The sequence below is a fragment of the Hylobates moloch genome, unplaced genomic scaffold (genome assembly GCF_009828535.3).
Source record: "Hylobates moloch isolate HMO894 unplaced genomic scaffold, HMol_V3 SCAFFOLD_1, whole genome shotgun sequence".
NCBI classification, from domain to species: domain Eukaryota; kingdom Metazoa; phylum Chordata; class Mammalia; order Primates; family Hylobatidae; genus Hylobates; species Hylobates moloch.
The window spans coordinates 54,384,078-54,406,150 of NW_026652276.1; positions in this window are offsets into that span (position 1 = coordinate 54,384,078).

The following is a 22,073-nucleotide window of genomic DNA, read 5'->3' on the forward strand; positions in this document are numbered from 1 at the left end:
TTTCCACCTCACAGTCACACTTCTGACCTAGTGTTCTGGTTATTCAGATGAGACAGGCACCTCTTTTCAGCTGCAGCAATGCTGATGTTTGTTGTAGAGAGAGATTGTGACTCTACTCCTTACGCAAGCCTGAACCTGGAGTGCACTCCTCCTGTGGGGATGTAGTCACCCTGAAGTGTTCCAGAGAGTCTGTCTATGGGTGCACCTACGTCAAGACTCTGTGTGTCTGCAGTGGTGAGTGAGGAGGAGAATAAATCCCCTTCTTCAAAACCCTTCATGAGTACCAGGGCTGCCTGACCATTGGAGATACAGTCATAGACTTTCCCCACTAGGCCCACCAGCACACCTGTGCCTCTGCTGAAATAAATTTTCCACAAGCGTAAAGTTCTGAAACTCAAGGCCTGCAGTCTGAATTATTTCGTCTCACAAGGTACTCCTTTGATGAGGTGCACTCCCCCTTCCCTTAGGAGTAGGGGATCTGATGATATGGCTCTGATGAGTGGAGGAACACCAGGGCTCTTGTCTCATGCCGATTTAGATAAGGCCACACGGACACATATGGAGTGGTTTTAAGGAGTGGAGAGTTTAATAGGCAAGAAGGAAGGGAGAAGAAGGAAGAAGCTCCCCTGTACAGAGACGTAAGGAGGAGAGCTCCAAAGCTGAGAGGAGACTCCCTGTGCCACGGAAAAGTGGCTGCTTATATGAGTAGGCTGGAGGAGGTGGTATCTGATTTGCATAGGGCTCTGGGGATTGGTTTGACCAGGCATGTCACTCATGTAGTGCACGAAAAAACCCGCTCTCACACCCTAGCCTTCTAATATGCAAATGCGGGGCACCATGATGTTCTCCACGTGAAGGGATATGTCGGGTGGCCATGTTGCCAGGCACTTGTGAGGGCAAGGGCAAGGAGAAGAGCATGGGAATTGCCATGTTTCGGTGGACCCAGTTTCTAATGCCCTGCATTTGCATATCAAAGCTTGCTGCCAGGCTCTAAGATCTGGGGCTTTCCTGCTAAACAAGAAACATTTCTGGAGCTGCTTTAAAAGAGACAAAAACTGTCCAAGGACCTCTTTTCCTCCCTATCTGCCTAAAATAATTTCTTAATAACTCCTATCACACTGAGGGAGACTACTGTGAATCTTGCTGCTCCTCTGGGTCTTGCCACCCAGTGGAGCTGCCACACTTTAGGCTGGGAATTTTTGCAAGGAATCCAGTGATGTGATTTGTTCTCTAATCTCCCAGCACTGAGTACCAGTGCCAGCTCCGATGAGGGTGGCAGGTGAGTGACACAGACTATGTGAAATTTCCTTGGTTATAAATAGCCTTAGTATATTGGCTTTCTCAAATGCTAGTTGTAGTAGTAATGAGCTGGTTGTATGGACAGACTCAAGACCTCCTGATTAGCCAGGGTGATGCAGGCAATGTTGATAGCTGAGGTCGTGCAAAAGCTTCCTCCCTCCTTGGTATTGTGTCATTCTGCCTGCGGATACTATAATGAACTGTGCTGGTTGGCTTCCAGCCAGGAGATAGCACTTGCAAAAGAGAACCCACTGTGGTAGTAGCATGAGGATTTGTGCTTGCCCTATGTTACACACGGGAGGTTCTCTGGTGTCTTAGGCAATGGGTGGGGCCATAGAGCTTCAAAAAGTCCCTGTCCTTTTTGTTAAGCTACTGTGATGAGTGGAGGGGCAAAGCCAGGTGGGGGTTGGGTTAGGCAAGTTCACACTCTGGCTTCACACATGCAGGAGCAAGCAGAGGCCCCAGTGGCATCAGAGGGCAGTTCTCTGGCTACTGAGATAATGTTCCAAGGAGGAGCACTGCTGCCTCTGCTGCACAAAAGAATCCACATGTGGAATGGAGGGTAGCAGGCAGCAGTAAGCTCCACCCAGCTCCTATGCACTTGGTGAGTGCATAGTGCTAATGGAACCCACAGTGGTCCACTAGCAGCAGCTAGGTGGGGTCCAGGCAGCCTGTGCTTAGAACCCCAAGCTGCCCCAGGCCACGAGGCTTCCTCATTGAAACAGAAATCATGGCTCTTGGGCCACACCACTTCCCTTATGCCCCTGAAGCAGGGTGCCCAGATCCCTCACTGTGGCTATATATCACACACTTTGCACTTGCTCCTTGTTTGGCTAAGGGGGTTAGCCCCCATTCAAGATTAGATCATGAATCTCAGTTGGGAGCTTCTCTCACTAACGTTTTTTTTTTTTTTTTTTTGAGACAGAGTTCACTGCAACCTCTGCCTCCAAGTTCAAGTGATCCTCCCACCTCAGCCTCCCAAGTAGTTGGGACTACAGGCACTTACTACAACACCCAGATAATTTTTGTATTTTTTTTTTTTTTTTGTAGAGACAGGATTTTGCCACATTGCCAAGGCTGAACTCCTGAATCCAAGCATCAGCCCACCTGGGCCTCCCAAAGTGCTGGGATTACAGATGTGAGCCACTGCACTTGGCCTCTCACCAAGTCTTGCCTCAGTGAGCTAGCCGGCTTCTGGGAGGTACCCTGTGAGGCAGGATCAGGAATGGCTCCTCACTATTCCCGGAGAGCCTGGGAGTGCATGCAAAGTACATCCCAATGTCACTCCTTCTCATACACTCCTACTTTTCAGTAAATTAGTTCCAGTACTGAGTAGGGTTAAGGCTTTCCCCTGTGGCTTGGATTGCAGGGTTCCCCAGTGGGCGTGTGTATCCCAGACACAGTCTCTCCCTGCTCATACTCTGGGGACTCACAGTTTTCTGCATGGCTCACCATGTAGGCTGCAGCCTGCTGTTTCCTTTAAAGGGTCTGTGGTTTTGTACAGTTTTCCTGTTAAGTTCCCATACTGCTTCATGGGAAAAAGTTCACAGCATGAATCTCTACACACTATTTTGTTTCTGCAAGTGGGAGAGGCATGCTAACAATGCTTCGGATCTGCTGTCTTTGGGACAGCAGGGGCGGTGTGTGCGTGTGGGTCGGGGTGGGTGGCGGGAAGACATTTATAAGTATTTCACACTAATTAGATTTTTCTTTTTTGAAAAGTGCATATTAAAAATTATTTGTGTGGATACATTTATCAGTTCTGGGACTGTCACTCATGAAGTCACTGCATATGAACATTGTTTCTAAAGCAGCCTGCAAACTCTCATTGTGCCTTTGGAAGTAAATACTGGCTTCCTTCTGTAGAGACTTTAATACATGTTTTAATTTTAACAGACACTACATCAGATTTTAACTACCGAGACTTATTAATCTTACGGGTTTTTCCTAATTATTTGCTATTGATTTATTTAAAATTTTCTGAGATTCCAATAAATTCTAAGGCCTATCAATACTATTAACTACAAGGGTTTTTATATGGCTTGTTTGTTTTACCTTTCCAAAGAGATCTTTGGGAAATATAATTTAAATATTTAATATGCAATAGCAACAATTATATTCTAACACTTATTTTCTAATACAAAGCCCTATCTTTGATTGAATCCATCCATGAGCTTAGTACTGTGAAGTGCCGTTTAAAGGAGACATTAAAATTGTGTGGTGCCTTCACAAATTCATGATTTTCAGCCCAGCCAGAGCTCTGTCCACATTTCTACCTGGCAATCCTTGAAGTTATTTCTAGTCAGATCGTTCTCTTAATCTCTTGGCAATTATCCTAATCTTCTATCTTTTCCTCAAGATCCCAATTCTACAAATATTCTTCTCAGTAAAACATTATTCTTATTTCACAGAACCAACAAGGATGAACAGAGGAAAACTCCATCAGTATTCTGCCTACCCTGAAATAACGTGTTTTGATTGGCACCTGTTATTCTTCCAATTTCAGGGGAACAGTGACTTTCTTTCTGTTCGATGTTAACACTTCCTTTTGTGCTCACAGTATCACTTCTCCTGACCCATTTCTTACTTTAAGACTCTCAATTTTTCCTCTCCCAGCTTTTTCCCGTTTGTACGTAAATTTCATGGTTCTCCACTTGAAGTATTACTCGAGGGATACTTTTAAATGATACATACTTTCTCTGTAATTGAATGAAAATCTTTTTGCTATTTATCCTAAGTCTTTTTCTTAGTAACAAAAGACCTTCTTTGAATGCCATTCCTCAAAGAAGCTTGTTATACAAGGTAACTTAGAGGTGACTTTGCTTATGGCCCAGGGAATTTTAGTTTTGAGTCAGCTTCAACATTTCCTGACTTAGAACCTGCATCTTAATAACTTTCCCCTGGGATTCATATGCACATTAAGCTTGAGAATTATTGATTTAGGACAGTGGTTCTCATCACTGGCTATACATTAGAATGCCCTAAATATCTCTCTAAAATTAACACCAAAGCCTGGACATTTTTCCAAACCATTTAAAGCATAATCTTAGAAAATGCCTCCTGCCTGCCTTCCTTCCTTCCTTCTTCCCTTCCTCCCTCCCTCTCTTCTTCCTCCCTCCCTCTCTTCTTCCTCCCTCCCTCTCTTCTTCCTCCCTCCCTCTCTTCTTCCTCCCTCCCTCTCTTCTTCCTTCCTCCCTCTCTTCTTCCTCCCTCCTTCCCTCTATGCCTCCCATCTCTGTTCTTTCTTTTAAAGCTTCTCAGGCAGAATTCTAAAGTGCATCCAAGAACAATTGGATGATTATGAGTATTTTTATTTTCAGCTTTTATTTTGGATTCCAGGGATACATGAGCATGTTTGTTACATAGGTACATTGTGTGACACTGAGGTTTGGGGTACAAGTGATCCTATCACCCAGGTAGTGAGCATAGTACCCAATATGTAGTTTTTCAACCCTTGCCCCCTTCCTTGTCCCCCCCTTAGTAGTCTCAGTGTCTATTGTTTCCATCTGTGTGTCCATGTGTATTCAATGTTTGGCTCCCTCTTATAAGTCAGAACATGTGGTATTTGGTTTTCTGCTCCTGCATTAATTCATTTAGGATAATGGCTTCCAGATTACTGATGATTCACATATGCAGGGTTTTTAATATGCTACTTACTACTTATGTCACCTGCACAAATTAGTTAATGTGTATTGTTTTAACTATCTCATCTGCTACATTGTAATAATAATACCTACTTCAAAGAGTTGTGCTATCAGCACAGTGCTTAAAGCTGTGTCTCATGGAAAGTAACTAACAAAGTGGTAACTGTTGAAATCGTATCACGTTTATCGACTATATGGATTTGGTATATCTAAATAAGGAAATGGCTCTATTTTTCTCAAGCTTCAGGGCTTTGTATCAGTTTAATTTGGTTCCAACTCTCCAAGATTTAATTAAACTGCAATTTTTATTCTCATGGCTTTGTAGACCAATCTTGCAGCTTCCTACATAGACATAGCGTATGATATTTTTCTCTGTCTTTTTTTAATCAGAGAATATCATAACATGTTCTCCGGTAATTTCAGAAACACATCTCTTCTTGCTTTTTAAAGTCTTTCTAGCAACCGCTGCTCGGTTTTCTGAACTTTATAACTTTGTCTATTATATCCTTTCCATTTTGGTGAAATAATTAGAGACATTTATTTTATATCTTTGACAGATGTAGGGACAGGATAGATTTTCTGCTTATTTTGAGATAGGGACTGATTTTACCATCTTGAAAAGGAGAAAGTGATTTTCCCCACAACAGGAATAGAATAAGCACATTATAAAATCATAATTTAAAATAAATTAATCTCCTTAGTAAATCTCTCTAGGCTGGTTTCAGTATAAATTTGTTCCACATAATAAATTACTTTCAGAAATAATTTGATACCCTTGAACTTAAAATAAAAGTTTAAAAAATAATTTAAAGGAAAACAGGTATTTAATAACATAATGTAGGCATTGAAAGTCAAAATGCCTGCCATTTTTTTTTTTTTTGCCTTCTATCTTGGAATAAAAGAGGAAAAGGACAAAACATAACACACTTAGCAAAAAGATCAAAGCAGATGATCAGCAAACAATGAGAAACTGCAGAAAAATTATAGAAGAGAGAATGTTGATGGGACACATTGAAAGACTAAATGTTTGGGCCTAGAAGCTGCAGCTCAAAATACTTTATGAAGAACCTGCGGTGGAGGGCGGCTGTCATTCACATCTCCTCTGCAGTTCCCAGGGGCTCTGAGCTCAGAGCTAGTGAGTAAGAGGGAGTGGCACATGCGGCTATAAACAGGAGGATTACCTGGAGGTCTGTGTAAAGCTCTATTTTATTAGTTAGTACACCTACCCACTGTTAACTCAGAGTACCAGCACTCTGATAATTGGCACTTGGGATGGAAGCAGTAACTGGGGACTCTTCTAAAAAGGAGTTGAATCAAATGGGCTCTTTGCTAGAGTGCCTATAATCACTCCCTTGCCTTTTCTATTCCTCACTGAAGAGATATAGTGGTAAAACCTCCTCCTCAGGGAGAGATTTGATGTGGAAAAAAAAAAAAAAAAAAAAACAGCAGAAGAAACCCACCCACTGCTTCTTTCTGTAATTTAAAACAGACCATCAAGAATACCTGGGTGTAGTGCAGACCAGTAGCACAAAAGACAATGGCCAGTCATAGAAAAAGAGGACTAAGGTAATAGAGGGTAGGAAATGATCATGAGAAAATATAAAATAATTTCTTATATATGAAGAAATTGTAAGTCTTTGCACTGAAAGGACATGTTGAATATCCAGATCAATGAGTAAAAAATTATCTACCTCCATTTGAGGACATTATCTTGAAACTTCAGAATTCCAAGGACAAACATAAGAACTTGTAAGTTTCCAAAGAGAAAAAAATAAAATATTAATTTCAATAGAACAAAAATAAAAATGGCTATAGGCATTTCTTTAAGACTGGATGGTGGACAATAGAGCAATAAATTTATATTTCTGAGGAAAATTAAATTAGAACTTAGAAATTTTTTCCAATCAATCTCAATGAAGCATAAAGGCAGAATAAAAATAATTTGAGGCATGTAGTGATTTAGCACATAAATCTTCCACATGCTCTTTCTGTGAATATCTTGAGTATCCATTGGGCTCCAGGAAACAGTAGCTCAAAGAGGGCTGGCAGTAAAGGGCAGGCTAGGCTGATAGCTGTGCAGAGGGCTTGGGCAGTGACCTGTCCAGACAAGAGCAGCAGACCCCTGGGAAACGTGAGAGAATCTATGAAATAGATAATGCGTGTAAAATGACTGACAATGTAGAGACAAAATAGAATGATATGTACGTTACTTATAGTTTTAGATAGAACTACCAAAAATATTGACAAATGGCTACAAGAAAAAGTCTACTGAAAGCGAGAACAGTGTTGAAGAAAGACAGGGTTATCTGTTCTTTATCTTAAGTAAGCTCTTCTATGCTATTTGATTGGTCATTATGTACATGAATTCACTCTGATAATAAAACATTCAAAACATTAATTTGAAGATTTTTAACAAGGATTTCCAAGTTATATAGATGGCTTCTTTCCTAGACTTTTTGATTTTGGTGCTCATTCCCTCTCAAGTTTATTTGTATGTGTTTTCATTTTCTTACCATTAGCAACATGGACACAGGTGGAGTGGTTTTAAGGAGTAGAAAGTTTAATAGGCAAGAAGAAAATAGCTGCCCCATACAGAGGTAGGGGGGCTCCGAACAGAGAAGCCCCATGTGTGGTAGAAAGCAGTAGGTTATATTGGGAGGCTGGAGGAGGCAGTGCCTGATTTGCATAGAGCCCAGGGGATTGGTTTGACCAGGTGTGTCATTCACATAGCCAGCGGAAAAAACTGGCCCTCCCACCCTAGGCTTTTAATATGCAAATATGGGTCGCCATGATGTCCTGCACACGTGGTGTTATCTGGAGGTGGCCATGACACCTAGCACAGGTGGTACAAGGAGAAGAGGGTGGGAACGGACATATTGGGTGGACCTGGTTTCTGGCCACTGGCATTTGCATATCAATGCTTGCTGGTCTGGTTTTTCAAACTTCTTTCAGTTAGGAAGGAAATGGTTTGGGGGTTGCTTTTTTCTTTTTTCGAGACCGAGTTTTACTCTTGCTGCCCAGGCTGGAGTGCAGTGGCATAATCTCAGCTCACTACAACCTCTGCCTGCCAGGTTCAAGCAATTCTCCTGCCTCAGCCTCCTTAGTAGCTGAGATTACAGGTGCCCACCACCACACCTAGCTAATTTTTTGTATTTGTAGTAGAGACAGGGTTTCATCATGTTGGCCAGGTTGGTCTCGAACTCCTGACCTCGGGTGATCCACCCACCTCGGCCTCCCAAAGTGCAGGGATTACAGGGTGAGCCACCGTGCCCGGCCTAGGTGGTTGCTTTTCATTAAAGGAGAATTTCACCATGAACTTTCACCCTTTCTAGCTACCAAAAATTATTTCTTAATAATTCCTGTATTATAATCATTGAACTGAGTAGTTGCTGGTGAAGGATTTCACGCTGCAAAATCTTATAAAACATTTAATAGTATTCTTACCATACATTATTTGAATTTTAAATAGTTTTAAATCAAATGAATAAGATTTTAATGCAGAATAATTGCAACTTTAATAAGACCTTAGATGCACTTTTAAAATATATTTTTAAATCATTTAAAATAGCATGCCTATGGCAAGAAATTAGTAATATTCAAATATCTGATTTACTCTGTTTTATGGAAATCAATAAAAGAAAAATGATAACACCTGACATCTGAGTGAGCACCAGTGCCATTAATTTAAATTCTCTGCCTTAGCTATGTTATTTGCTACTACATTTTGATATTGATCTTTTATTATGTGAATGGTGTATATTAGGCATTAATATAGAAAGGTTTTCTTAGGAAAACTTTATTTAGTTAAGCCCATAAGTTAACTCATGAAAATAAAAAATGGGAGAACATTAATTTTAATTAGAAGTATTTGGCATTTTACTCATAAGCTGCCTGTATTCCCTTTTAAGTTAATGTTTCTGCCAGTAAGAAGGCAAAGTGGACACTGTTGCCTGCACAAGTGACAACAGACCTCCCTCTTTTCTTTTCAACAGAATTCTGTGTTAATATTTTTTCTTTCCAGCTGCTCACACTAACACCAGCTCTATAGAGCCATCCTGATTAGTAAACTAACAAAGATCTGGCATTCTCCTAGTGATTGAGGTGAAATGTCCCAGATTAAGGGAATTAAAAGAAAAATTGATAGTTCATTGCTGGAATCAAAGTTTTGTCTCTTGCTGTGTATGAAGAACAGAGTATGGATCTTCCACTGCCGCTGGTAGGTATGTTGTGACAGTAGTAAACTAGCTTGAGGATGAAGTCGACTTGATTAATGGTGACAACGAGTTTGATTGACACTGAAGACCCACAACAAAGCTGAGACCAGAAAATTTTAGGAGATACTCACTCTTTACTTGCATCACCCTAGTCCAGGCCCTGACCCACAAGACCCAAATGACAGTGCTTACAAATCTACCCTTTATTTCAGGAACAAGCTACAATAGCATAACAGTGTTAAAGTAAGGATATGAATTGCTGCTAAAGGCTTTCTCTCACGGCAAGGAGTCACCAGACACCAGGTTCAAAATCCAATTCTTCCTCTGTAAAGGTCTTCCTGACATGCTCTCTATCTTGGATCAGAAACCACCTGACGTGTAATAAAGCCCCTCAGAACTAGGGTGCCCAAAATAGAGTCTCAGCTGGGATTTCTTCTACTCTGCTGATGACCTAAACATATCGTTGCTACATAACCAGCCCAATTGGAGTGTCCTCTGGGAGTCTCTGGGCACATCATCAATCCTGAGACCAGGTACATAGCATCAATCTCACTGCTATCTCTGAGCAATGCAAACAAGCCGGTACATGCTGCATGAAACTCTTCAGCTTCATGGTTACAAGGTTATGGTATTCAACAGTGTGTTTCATACATTGATTAGAGTTCAGTGTCTGAAGGTGCAATTCTCATTTCAGTAATAACCGAGACCAATTCCAGGCTTGCTAGAATGTCACACTGACCCTAGAAAAACAGACACATGATTATTTGATGACAGCATTAACCTGCTAACCGTCTCTGAAGCCACTTCTGGTTTTGCTGTTGTTAAAAAAGACCAGATATTTGTGTACTGTTTAAACTGCTCTTTTTAGAGTTTCCATTTCTGTAGCTAGAAGCATCCTAGCTTATACAAAAGGTAAACGGCTCCTTTATCTGCAGCTATTTAGGAACAAAAAAGATAGTAAACAGCGCAAAATGCTAACCAAGAGAAAAGGCTATATCTAGGAAACCGCTGACTCATGCTTTGCCAAAGATTTTCTTTGGTACTCTTTTATCTAGGACAAAAACCTTTTGTTTGTTGGTTTGTTTGTTTTCAGAGACAAGTAGATGTGCTTTGGAAGCAATCCTACAATATGTACAATGCATGGTATATGTAAATTATTTGGTTCCATGGTATCATTGCTTAGGATGTGTAGGTTTTGTGGAAGAATGTACTTAAATCTAGCTCTGATAATTTTAAATTTTTTATCTCTACATATTTCTCATTTGTAGACTTCTATTTTGATAATAGTCCATGGCATTTAGTTGCACATTTACTAATTTCATAATTACTGAGTTGACTTTAATTTTTCCTATAGAAATTTATTATCAAACACAGTTGAAACATTTCTTTGCACTCAGCAAAGATTTATGCAGTGGCACCTGTACTTTTCAGTAACAATTTGGTTACAGAACTACATATTCATATATTTATAACCTCCTCTGAAATCAAACTGTCCTTTGTCTTTTAGATAATCATTAGACCAATGAAAAGAATTAAACATTTTTTGCCTATTTCTCTATAACTGAATGTTTCACTCTTGTAAATTTTTATGTTGTAAAATACTTCAAACTTTATTGTAAATAGGAACAAACAGAGAGTTTAATAAAGGAAATTGCATACCCAAACTCTGGAAACAAGTATTTCATAAAAAGGCAATTTGGTAAGCTGTGTAGTGGCTTCTTGCTCTAACTGTGCTGCTGTTCTAAGTCCAAGTCTGGAATGGACTCGAGCATGGACTGACTGGAATGGAATGGACTGAGAAGCAGAGAGCTTGGTATTGACACCACTGTGGGAAATTTTAATTTCCCTTTGTGATGGTGGTTATGGCAGTAAAAAAACCAAAGCCCTGTCTGAATCCTTTTAATGGATCCATAGTACTGGAAAATATATAGAGATGAAGACGTGGTTGCCACCAAATCCGGACTGGATTTTTTTTTAAAAGGCATAAATTTCACTGCCTCATGAATTTTGAACTTGCATAACTTATTTAAAAATTTTGGCCTCAAATAAATGTCATGAATTAGGTTTTATTTAGAGTTGTTGCCCATCAAGTTGATCTGATATGACTGTTATAGCCTAACCAAATGTTTCTTTTAAAAATTCCCAATGTACATAAAATAGAAATATTTGAAAAAAATCCATAAAATGAGTTAACATATAAAGGCAGTATGCAGGGTAATATATTATTCAAGTTTTCAAATCATAGCTAGAACTGTGGTCTAATTTCAATATCGATGTATCTGATTCTACATTCTACAATTCTTATTTACATATTAAAACAAGAATTTTATTATCTTTAATGATGATATTCATATATGACATCTACAAAACTCTTAATATCTTTATTCTAAAAAGTGATGACACATGATAAGGGATTCTTTTTAAGTAGAGAAGTTAAAAAGTAAAGCCTCTCAAATTATGCTAAAAATAAAAATGAATAAGTAATCTGCCAAGCATGATGGCATCATAAAATATAGTACCAAATTAAACCTCAAAAGCCTGGCTTTTAGCCTAGCTTTGCCAATGACTATGTGACTTTGGGCAAACTGTATTACTTCCTTATTCAGAATTCTATATTTTCAAAGAATGGATAGGACCATATGTCTATTATCTATCTCTTTCAATTTTTTAAAAAGTCTTAGCTTTTATTATTAATAAATGGCCAAGACTACCTAGATTGCAAGGGTTTTTACCATCAAATTATGCTAATAACTACAATCACATTATAAGTATCAATTTCTCAGTTATTGTTTAGATGCATATCGAATACTGCAGAATTTATCTTGGCCATCTGAGCCTAACATCATTATCCATCCCTCTAGCTAGCACAACAAGCTGCTCCTACTGCTCCTGCTAACGCTGCCTTAACATGGACACTGTTGCTTCTGCAATTATCAAATTTTGTCCTGATTTTCTTGATGCATAAGATTAATTTCAAATTATATTTCAAATGCGTGTCAGTGGTGAAAGGTGGCATAGTGGTAATGCCCCTCCTGCCAAGCCCTATGCACAGTGTTGGGAGAATAATCCCCCATGAGGACACCATAGAACTCTTAGAAAGTGTAGGTTACATACGGAGTGGCCAACACCTGCCTAATGACCCCTCAAAAGATTACTCCATTCTGTTGAATGCTAAGGTGCTGTAATCTTGATATAAATGCATAGATTTTGTTGCTGGTGTTTTATGAGGATTAAATTTGAAAATTGGTTTAAATGTAACAATTACATTGTGTTCTGAGTAATTCCATATGTCCAACATGCAACTACCAAAGTGCAGCAACTCTCAATGCAATGAGAAAGACAGGCACAAAAAAGAAAACTGCAAAATGCTATGGGGTTACAAAAAAGGAAGTTACGATCTCTGCATTGGCAATTCAGAGAAATGGTCAGAGAAAGTAACATTGGGAGTGAGAATTTTGATGAATTTTAGAAGTTCAACAATTAGGCAAGAATCAAATAGAACATTTACAGGGAGGGGGGATAGCATGTGAACTTCAGTGCAGAAGCTGCAAAAGGGAGAATGGACAGGACAAGTGCTTGAGAGGTAGGAAAGTATTAGGCTTGTGATCAAGCTTTTTATGCCATGATGTGGAAACTGCACTTCATCTTTTAAGCCTTGGAAGGTCTTAGAACACCTTTTAGCTGAGAGAAAACATGATTTGACTTGCATTTCTGAAACAGCATATCTCCATATACCAATAGATTTCTTTACAATGCTCAGAGCATACTTTAACCCTTTTGCATAAAGAATAAAAATCAAGTTGAAGATACCTTACTGACAAAAAAGATATAAAAATTAACAGATGTTTAATTTACTTATTCAGCAGTATTTGATTTACTTAGTTATACAGCTAATTCTCATTATTTGCAGTAGTTACGTCGTATAAAATTGCTGTGAACATGGAATTTGTCAATGCTGAACCATGGCTCTTACAGAAAATACAGGGCAAGATTTCTGTGAGCTTCTGATCATGATATTTTTTCTCAACCGATCAATTAATAACCTTGTTTTATATGTGTTTCTGTTTGAAGACATCTTATTTAATATATATTGTTTATCATTAACATTGAACTCAGGTGCAACAATTCGGTCCTGAACAAAGCTTATCCAACACACACACTTGCTCTGTAAGGCACATCATAGCCGTTTTGTGCTTAGAAACACCAGACAGTACTTCAGCACTACACTCGAGACATTTTAAATACCAAAATCACCAACAAAACCCACAAAGATGTAAAACAGTGATGCTAAAGAGATTGCAAAAGGGACACTTATTTATGGTATGAAAGCTAAAAAAAGAAAGCAGAGCTTTGCCTTGTGTGACCTTAGTTGGGGACATGTGTATCCTTGCCTCTGCACATGTCCCTGAACGACTGCCAAAGCCCTGCAAGTATTGATTAAAGATTATAAATACATTTTAGTAAGTAGGCAAATTCAAAAATATAAAATCTGTGAACGAGGATTGGCTGTATAATTGTTAATTTTAAATAGACTTTAAAAAAAGATTTATTTCTTTGATGTCAATAGACAAACTATTAAAAAGAGTATTCATAGAACATTTGCTAGGCAAAAACTGTATTCAGTCTGCTATCTTCCAAAACCTAACGCAGAAAATATTTTGTTTGCATGGAGTTCACTCATAGGGAAGATATTTCTGATATAAATAATTAAAAAAAGAAAGATAAATTTTCACTCTGAAACATTGAATCCAGTCAGTTTTCATTAGAAAATTTTATATTTTCACCATTCATATTCAATAACATACAATAGAATTTTGCCTTATGTAAAATTCTTTTGAAATATGTGTTATGTGTGGTTTTTAAAATAGACGAAATTATCAATGAACATTCTCTTTATATTTCTGAAGTATACCAAAAACAGAAAGAACAATAAAGTTCTAAGTAAAGATTTAAATATATGTCGCTAGTTGATAAATTGATTAGTTAAGTTGAACTTTAGAAGGGTAAATGAAAAGTGAGCAATAAGTCTCAATAACTGTGTCCCAATTGCCTTTCTTTTGCAAGGGTTTCTTGCTAATGTTAATCTATGAAGCAATGGCTTAACAGAAATACGTATCTCACCTTGCTCAAAATAATAGCTTTCTTTTCTCAGCCAAGAAGTCAAAACAATAGGAGCACAAATGATACATATTCATTAGTACCAATTAAATAGGGCTCTTAACTAGGGTACCTCTTCCTAAAATGCTATAAAATATTAATCTGTTTAGCTGTCAAAAAATATTTTTATTTATTGAAGTTATTGTTCAGCTTTGGAAACAACATAACTAATTTATAGAAGTGATAAGGATGTAACAATTTCTTATTGACAACTAACCATGTTCCTTTACATGTTCATTTATAACTTATTCTTTTATCTAATAATGATGTAAAATACTTCTGAAAAGTAATTGTAAGTACTGAAAAAGAAAAAATTAAAAAATGAACAATGCATATTTATGTTTTAAGATGGATATGTTAATTAGCTTGATTATAGTAATCATTTTACTATGTATATGTATATCAAAACATCACATTGTATACCTTAAAGATATGCAAGTTTTTTTGTGAATCATACCCGATAAAGCTTGGAAAAAACAAAAATACACGAGAGGGAGTTTAGAAAGTTTCCTGACACTGATATAAAAGATTAAAGTATTTAGCAAGAAATTCTCCATTAATACTTGTGAGAATCATTAAGGATAATATTAAACAATAATAATAATTAGAGAGCCATATGAAATAAATAATTACATCTTAGTAAACTTGATTTTAAAATGAATATTTGTATTCTATTAGATAATTTTTGGTGTCTTAGCTAATTTGAGCCAAATATGTGAATTTGTAGCATAACCTAACCTAACATAATTCAATATAGTATAACAATGTTAACAGCTTTCAGCTTTCTTTGTTATGAGAAACCTATTCTTAAATCATAAAAACAAGGGATTGTCATATTAAACCAAAACAATATCAAGAATAAAACCATAATTCTTATATTGTTGTGAGTTTTAGAATTTTAAAATTTCCAATGTATTCAAAAACTTCAAATTTAGCATTTCAATCCCTGAAAGTCATAATATTGGTCATTTTTGTTATTTTAGAGATTAGAAGCCTATAAAATGAACTTTTAAGTAAACGTAATATTAAAGACACTTCAATGCAACATCATATATGAAGTTTCTCAATGAGGAATAGCACTTTCTGAATTTTATCTAGCTTTTTTTCAAGGATTTACAACTGATTTTTCTTTAAAGAAATCTATAAACTACTGTCACTCGGAATTAAATGATAGAATGAATCCATAACAAGCTATGCTTGGCATATAATAAGAGTATAGTTTGGGAATATTATTAACATGACCCTCTTTCACTACACATTTACATAAATTCATCTATAATAAGCTGTCTTAATTTATGACTCATAGCATGAAGATTATATATTAATGTTGAGTAAAAATTAAGATTTGAAATTACGTTCTATCTTGATTCTTTGGAAGATTTACTTATCATAAACATTTTGTAAGGAGTGGGGACTACTGATCTCTAACTCCAAGTCAGAATTTTCCAAATTATTTTCACTTGAAAATGTACATTGGATGATAGTTATAGACAACTTTGATCTCTAAAGTTGTTTAAAAATCACTGTGGAATAGGTTCTTAATAGTATACTTGAGATGAAAAGAAAATATTTACTTGTTTCAAACCAGGTCACTAAAATGCTTATTTTTTAACAACGTGATCCAAGGCCGGGCGCAGTGGCTCACGCCTATAATCCCAGCACTTTGGGAGTCTGAGGGAGCAGATCACCTGAGGTCATGAGTTTGAGACCAGACTGACCAACATGGAGAAACCCCGTTTCTACTAAAAATACAAAATTAGCCAGGCCTGATGGTACATGCCTGTAATCCCAGCTACTCAGGAGGCTGAGGAGAATCGCTTGAACCCAGGAGGTGGAGGTTGCAGTGAGCGGAGATCACGCCATTGTCCTTTAGCCTGGGCAACAAAAGCGAAACTCCGTCTCAAAAAAAAAAAAAAAAATGTGATCCAAAACTAGCTGAAATATGACATGTTCCTAATTTTTTCATTTCCTATTCTTTATCATCTCCATGAAATTGAGATAGAAATTATTCTTATTTCTTAAATCTTCAAATATTGATCATAATACTGAGTGTAATTTTAGATTATAATTTCATTCCAAAATTATATATTTCATCTTGTAAGATTCTTTTAGACGGCTTAATCATAGTGTAAGCTTTATCCAGACCATGGAGTGTAGTGGTTAAAAGTAGGGGTTTGTAGAAAGAGATACCTGAATTTATTTCCAACTCTAGCACTCAGCCTTAGCTTTGCAATCTTGTCATAGTAATTTAAACACTTTAGTTGTAAAAAACTAATAAATATTTCCTATTTTATGTATTTTGTTGAGGAATAAATAATTAGGTAATGCTCAGTTTACTCACTGATGTAGAGTTACTGTTAAAAGGGTGCTTAGATTAATTTTGTTATCAATAAGGTTGTTAATGTTGATGCTATTATCCTAAAGTTACAATTAATTGCAATTTAACAATCATAAAAATATTAAATCTAATATTTAATTTAATAATATTAAATCTTGTGTCATGTATTTATTCATGCTTTGAAACTCAATTACCATTAACTTATTTGAGTTTACACTCAAAATTTTAAACTCAAAAATCACTTACTACATGACTGTTTTTGTACCAAAAATTGTGCTCATCTGTGGGAATGAAATGATAGACATTGCCTCGGCTGTCAAAGACCTCACACTGCCATAGCAATTTACAACAAAGGGACCATCGAAATGTTTACTCCATTATGCAATGGGGAATGGAGGCATCAAGTAAAATGAAAAAGTGATTTATTAAGAGAATTTGATCCATTTACATGACTTACATTTAAAGTTAGTTTGTATAACCATGACTTAAATATTAACAGCAATTTCTATTTTTCACCTTTCACAGAACTGAGCAAATTTCAGTCTATTGGTTTTCAGATTAGTACCTGAAGCAAATCCGTGTCTAAAGATGATTGTTTATCTTTCAAATATAGCTTATGCTCAGGGTAAACTTGTACCTATTGAATGCTAAAGGAACAATGAGTGGTCATCTGGATCTCTCAGTATTTAGGGAATCCATCGTCTCACAGGCTCATTGAGAGAGAATATAAATCATTTAGTCTCCAACTTTACAGTGCAGAAAACCCTTAACTATCAGAAAGTTATTTCTCTGGTTTTCAATGAGACAGAATTCCAGACTCAAAAAGCCTTATATTTCTATTTACATGCTCCCCAATATTAAATTATAATGACTTTTTAATTTTAAAATAAAACACACAGAAATAGAAAGTGTTTAATGGTTTTGCCTAAAGTTGTAAAAGAAAAATACGCAGGACTCCTTTGACGGCCTTACAGTGATTGGAAAGAATTGAGAAGAGAAGGTGGTTGCCTTTCTTAGAGCATGCATTGTTTATGAAAAAGATGTTATCTCCACTAGTTTTTCCTCCTAAAGCCAGGAGAAGGTGATGCCAAGAGAATTACTCAAGAAGGTTGGATGTGTTAAGAAAGGAAAGACCGCTTTTTATTGCTGACATTGAGACACCTATCACCATTAATTATATCTGAGTTTACATTGCAAAATATAAACTCAACAATTACTGCATGCCTGTTTTGTGCCAGGAATTGTGCATATCTGTGGGAATACAATGATATGCATTGACCCTGCCATCAAAGACCTCACAATACCAGAATAATAACAGCTTAACCAAAGACTTGTTGACTGGACTAATTTGCTGCCATTCTATCAGAAGGCCAAAGAGCCTTAGAGAGGGTAGTGTGTTTGGAATCACAAGATCCACTGTGCAAGGACTATCTCGAAGAATAGGCTTTTTTTCTGCATCTATAGTGACTAGATCTGGGAACCACAATAACAGATCTCATTGAGGAATGTAAGCCAGCTGAAGATGTTCATAGTTTTAGAAGGGAAGTCTAAATATCCAAGGAAATAGGCTGGGATTCAAAGCTAGGAGTCATCAGGTAACTGAGTACCACCAGAGTTCACCATGGCTAGTTAAGAAGGACAGTCTTTCTTCACTGCCTGTTGATGTACGTGTCTGCCTACCCTGAGCCTACAGACAAGCAACATTAGCAGTAGTGGTAACTGAAAGAAAAGAGACTGAAGCTTTGCCATAGGCCATGATGAAAACTAAAATGTATTTTCCTTTCCCTTCCTCCTCCTGCAACACCAGGGGACAAGTACAGGGAAGTTAAAAGCAAGAGAACAGACCCCAGCTCTCCTTACCTCTACCTCATAGACCATAGTCAATAGTCTAGTTTTCTTTGCATAGTAGAAGACTCCTTAATTGTATGAGATTGGACTTTAAAATGAATGGGACTAACAGTTAACTGAATAGAGGCTATTTTTCTACAGCATGCGACTGTAAAGTTTTAGGATTGGTTAGGATTATTAAAAGAACCAGAGGACTCTACTCCCCACCACCTGCCACGGCCCAGAGAAAAGTGGTTCAATAGAGCACCTTCGGTAGCAATCACTGTTCAAATAAAATATTCATGTTTCTCTTAAATGAATTGGGATTATTAACTAAAGTTATTAGAGAAATAATAAAATTTTAAAATTCTCTTTATCTTTCTTGTACTCTTTTTCCTCTAGTGCTTGCAGTGGTGTGATATGCTCTTGTACTTCTGCACTGAGGCAGGGGGAAAGAAACTGCAAACTTTCTTAGAGCTGCCATGCTAAAAAGGGTTAGTGAGAAAAGGTGTTCTTTATGTTCTAATGTAGTCCAACACCCACTCAGGTAGGAGAACAGATATGTGATTCAGAGCAGAAGCCCTAGGAAAAAGAACATTTCTGGGATATTTTGCCTGCCCTCTCCTCAGAGATTTTAGGCAGATTGGCTGTAAGTGGATGTAATATAGGTAGGAAACCAGCAGGAAGCCTAATTCCTGGTCAGATCACGACTAGCACAATGCAATTTGTAAGAAGTTATCTTGAATACTAATGTCCAAGATCTAAATTATACCTGTATGTATGACTTTCTCTTTCTATAATTAGAACAAGGCCACTTTGGAAAATTACCAGCAATACTATGTGATTACCTAAGAGGTCTAATTTTTTTTTTAGATTTAACTTTCTTTCTGATGTAATTTGGTTTGTTTCTTCTGTGACTAGAAAGATTTCTTCAGTTTGTGCCTGAATTGACCTTCTCTGAACCAAATACCAGATTAACTTCAAAGCAAGTGGAATGCTGAGACAATTACCATGTCACAGCACTAAGCATTTACTTGGAATTGGAAACAGGATGCAATACAGTCTGCTTTCAATAATTTAACTGTAGAGTCGAAAGTGATGCAAATAGCCTATGAAGTTTAAATCTTTCTCATTGGAGATAAGGGGCTATTTATTATAACCACATCAACTAACAAGAGATAGACAAGAATATCATAGAAATCACAATGACCAATTTTTAACTTCACCATTTTTAATTATGTGGAGTTTCTAACATCAAGAGAGAAGAAAACATATGTTCCTTTTATTAGGGTGGTTCAATCACAAGTGACATTATGGCTAAGATGAAGGAATGAGTCACCTGTACTGCAAAAGAACCAATTTCCCCTTGCTAATGTGTTGTCAGCAAAGTCCACCAGCCAGCCTGACTGCTGTCATACTTAGAGCCAGTTGTCAGACTAAATTAGTAAAGTCATTTTTCTTTCCTTGTATGAACTGTTTGTAGCATACCAAGAAGGAGAACAGCATTTAGCTGCATCATATTTTAACAGAAAGAGGAAAGGTTGTGGAGCCAGCAGATTCGAATATATAGGATTTTTCTTTCCCTTTTTAATACTAAAACATAAATATGACATAAATAAATAATACGTATTATAATAAATAATAAATATACACATATATCATTTAAAAAACATATAACATAAAAATACACACACAGTAAAGAATGAGAAGATCCTCTTTCCTTGCCATTTCCAGGTTGACCCAATCCCCTTCCAAGAATATAATAATGTTATCAGCTTCAGGGGTTATGTTTATTTTGTCAATATTTTTTGTCAGTCTTTCATTTTATCAACTGGATAGCACATTATTCTATTAATATCAGACAGTAGTTTGCTTAGCAAGTGTCCTATAGGCATTTAAATTGTTTCCAGTTTCCCCACCACCACTTCACTCCCCCATAAAATACCACCAGGAAAATACTGATGTAAGAACTAGTTTGAATTCCACTTCTGGCTTTCCCTAGACATGTGATTTTTGGTGAGTTATTATCCTTTGAAGGCTCAATTTTTTATTTGAAAGCATGGAGAAAATGCTAATCAGTACTGCGGAGAGACCTAAATGAGATGAGGTAAGCACGACACCTGACCTTGATATTAGTGTGAAAATTACTATGAAGAAAAACACATGCAAACAAAATCTTCAGTCCTATGTTTATGTTTTTTACTTTCTAAAAATAATAAAATCATAAACTGTAAGGAGAATTTAATGTAGCATAACCCCATAGACTTTTAGAGGAAAGGTGAGAAATGAACAAATCACAATATGAATTAATAATTTTTTGACTGGTCATTTTGAAAATGGATTTCTTGGTCTGAATACTAATATATCTGAGCTAGGAGTGGGGGGATGACAAATATTCATAAATTTCTTACAGAATGCTCTGATTATGCTAATGTTCTTTCAAAATGTATAAAGAGACAAGTTTGAAGGAAAAAGAACAAAAATAATTACCAAAATTAAGCTTAATAGTGGAGCAAGGCAGAAATATATACCCTGCATGTTGTTAGCTCACAGCTGACATAGATGGGCGACACCTCAGAAAAGATACACATACTCATCAGAATATCATTTACAAAGTATATTTCACTCATTTTGAAAGTAGAGATACTTTTGTAACTAGACCTGTTATAGAATGCATTTTATGTATATAATGTATCTTTGTCATATATATATAATTAGATAATATTTAGGATAATGGTAAGTAAATATTTAAGAGCCTGTTAGATTCATTGTAACATATACATGTTGAAAGATATTAGTTACAGATGTTAGTAACTCAAATACCTTTTCGAATATAATTTCTTTTTCTCTAGAATGGTCAGAAAATCTACTCAGTTAAAGAAACATGGTGGGTAAATATAAATCTGATTTTTACACCTGGCTTCGGTATGTCTGTATTCAGTAATTATGAATATGATATATTCTAAAAACATTTGCATTTTAAGTATAATTCTATTATGTGTAGTACAATTATATTTTAGAAGTGAGCTCTTATTTGTAATGTTAGGGTAAAAATACTACACATCCTCCTCAATTTACTATGGGGTTATGCACCGATATACCCATTGTAAGTTGAAAATATCATAGTGGGAAATGCATTTAATACATATAACCTAGTAAACATCATAGCTCAGTTTAGCCTACCTTAAATGTGCTCAGAACACTTACTTACATTAGCCTACAGTGGGCAAATTCACTGGACATCACAGTTCATTGTAAAGTATTGGTCATTTACCTTCATGACCCTGTGGCTGACTGGGAGCTGGGGTCGCCATCACTACCCAGAATCTTGAGAGAGTGTCAGAGGCATATTGCTGGAAAAGATAAAAATACAAAATTTGAAGTGGAATTTCTAATGAATGCATATCGTAAAGTCAAAAAAGTTTAAATTCAGCCATCATAAGACAGGGACCACCCGCATTTGCATGGAAGGCAAATGGTTATTATGTAGACAACTTTATTCTTTCAAATAGTACAATAACCAAAATACTTTCTTAACAAGAAACTGGTCTCTGATTGCAAGAGAATAAAAGGATTCCCACCCTCTTCTGGATG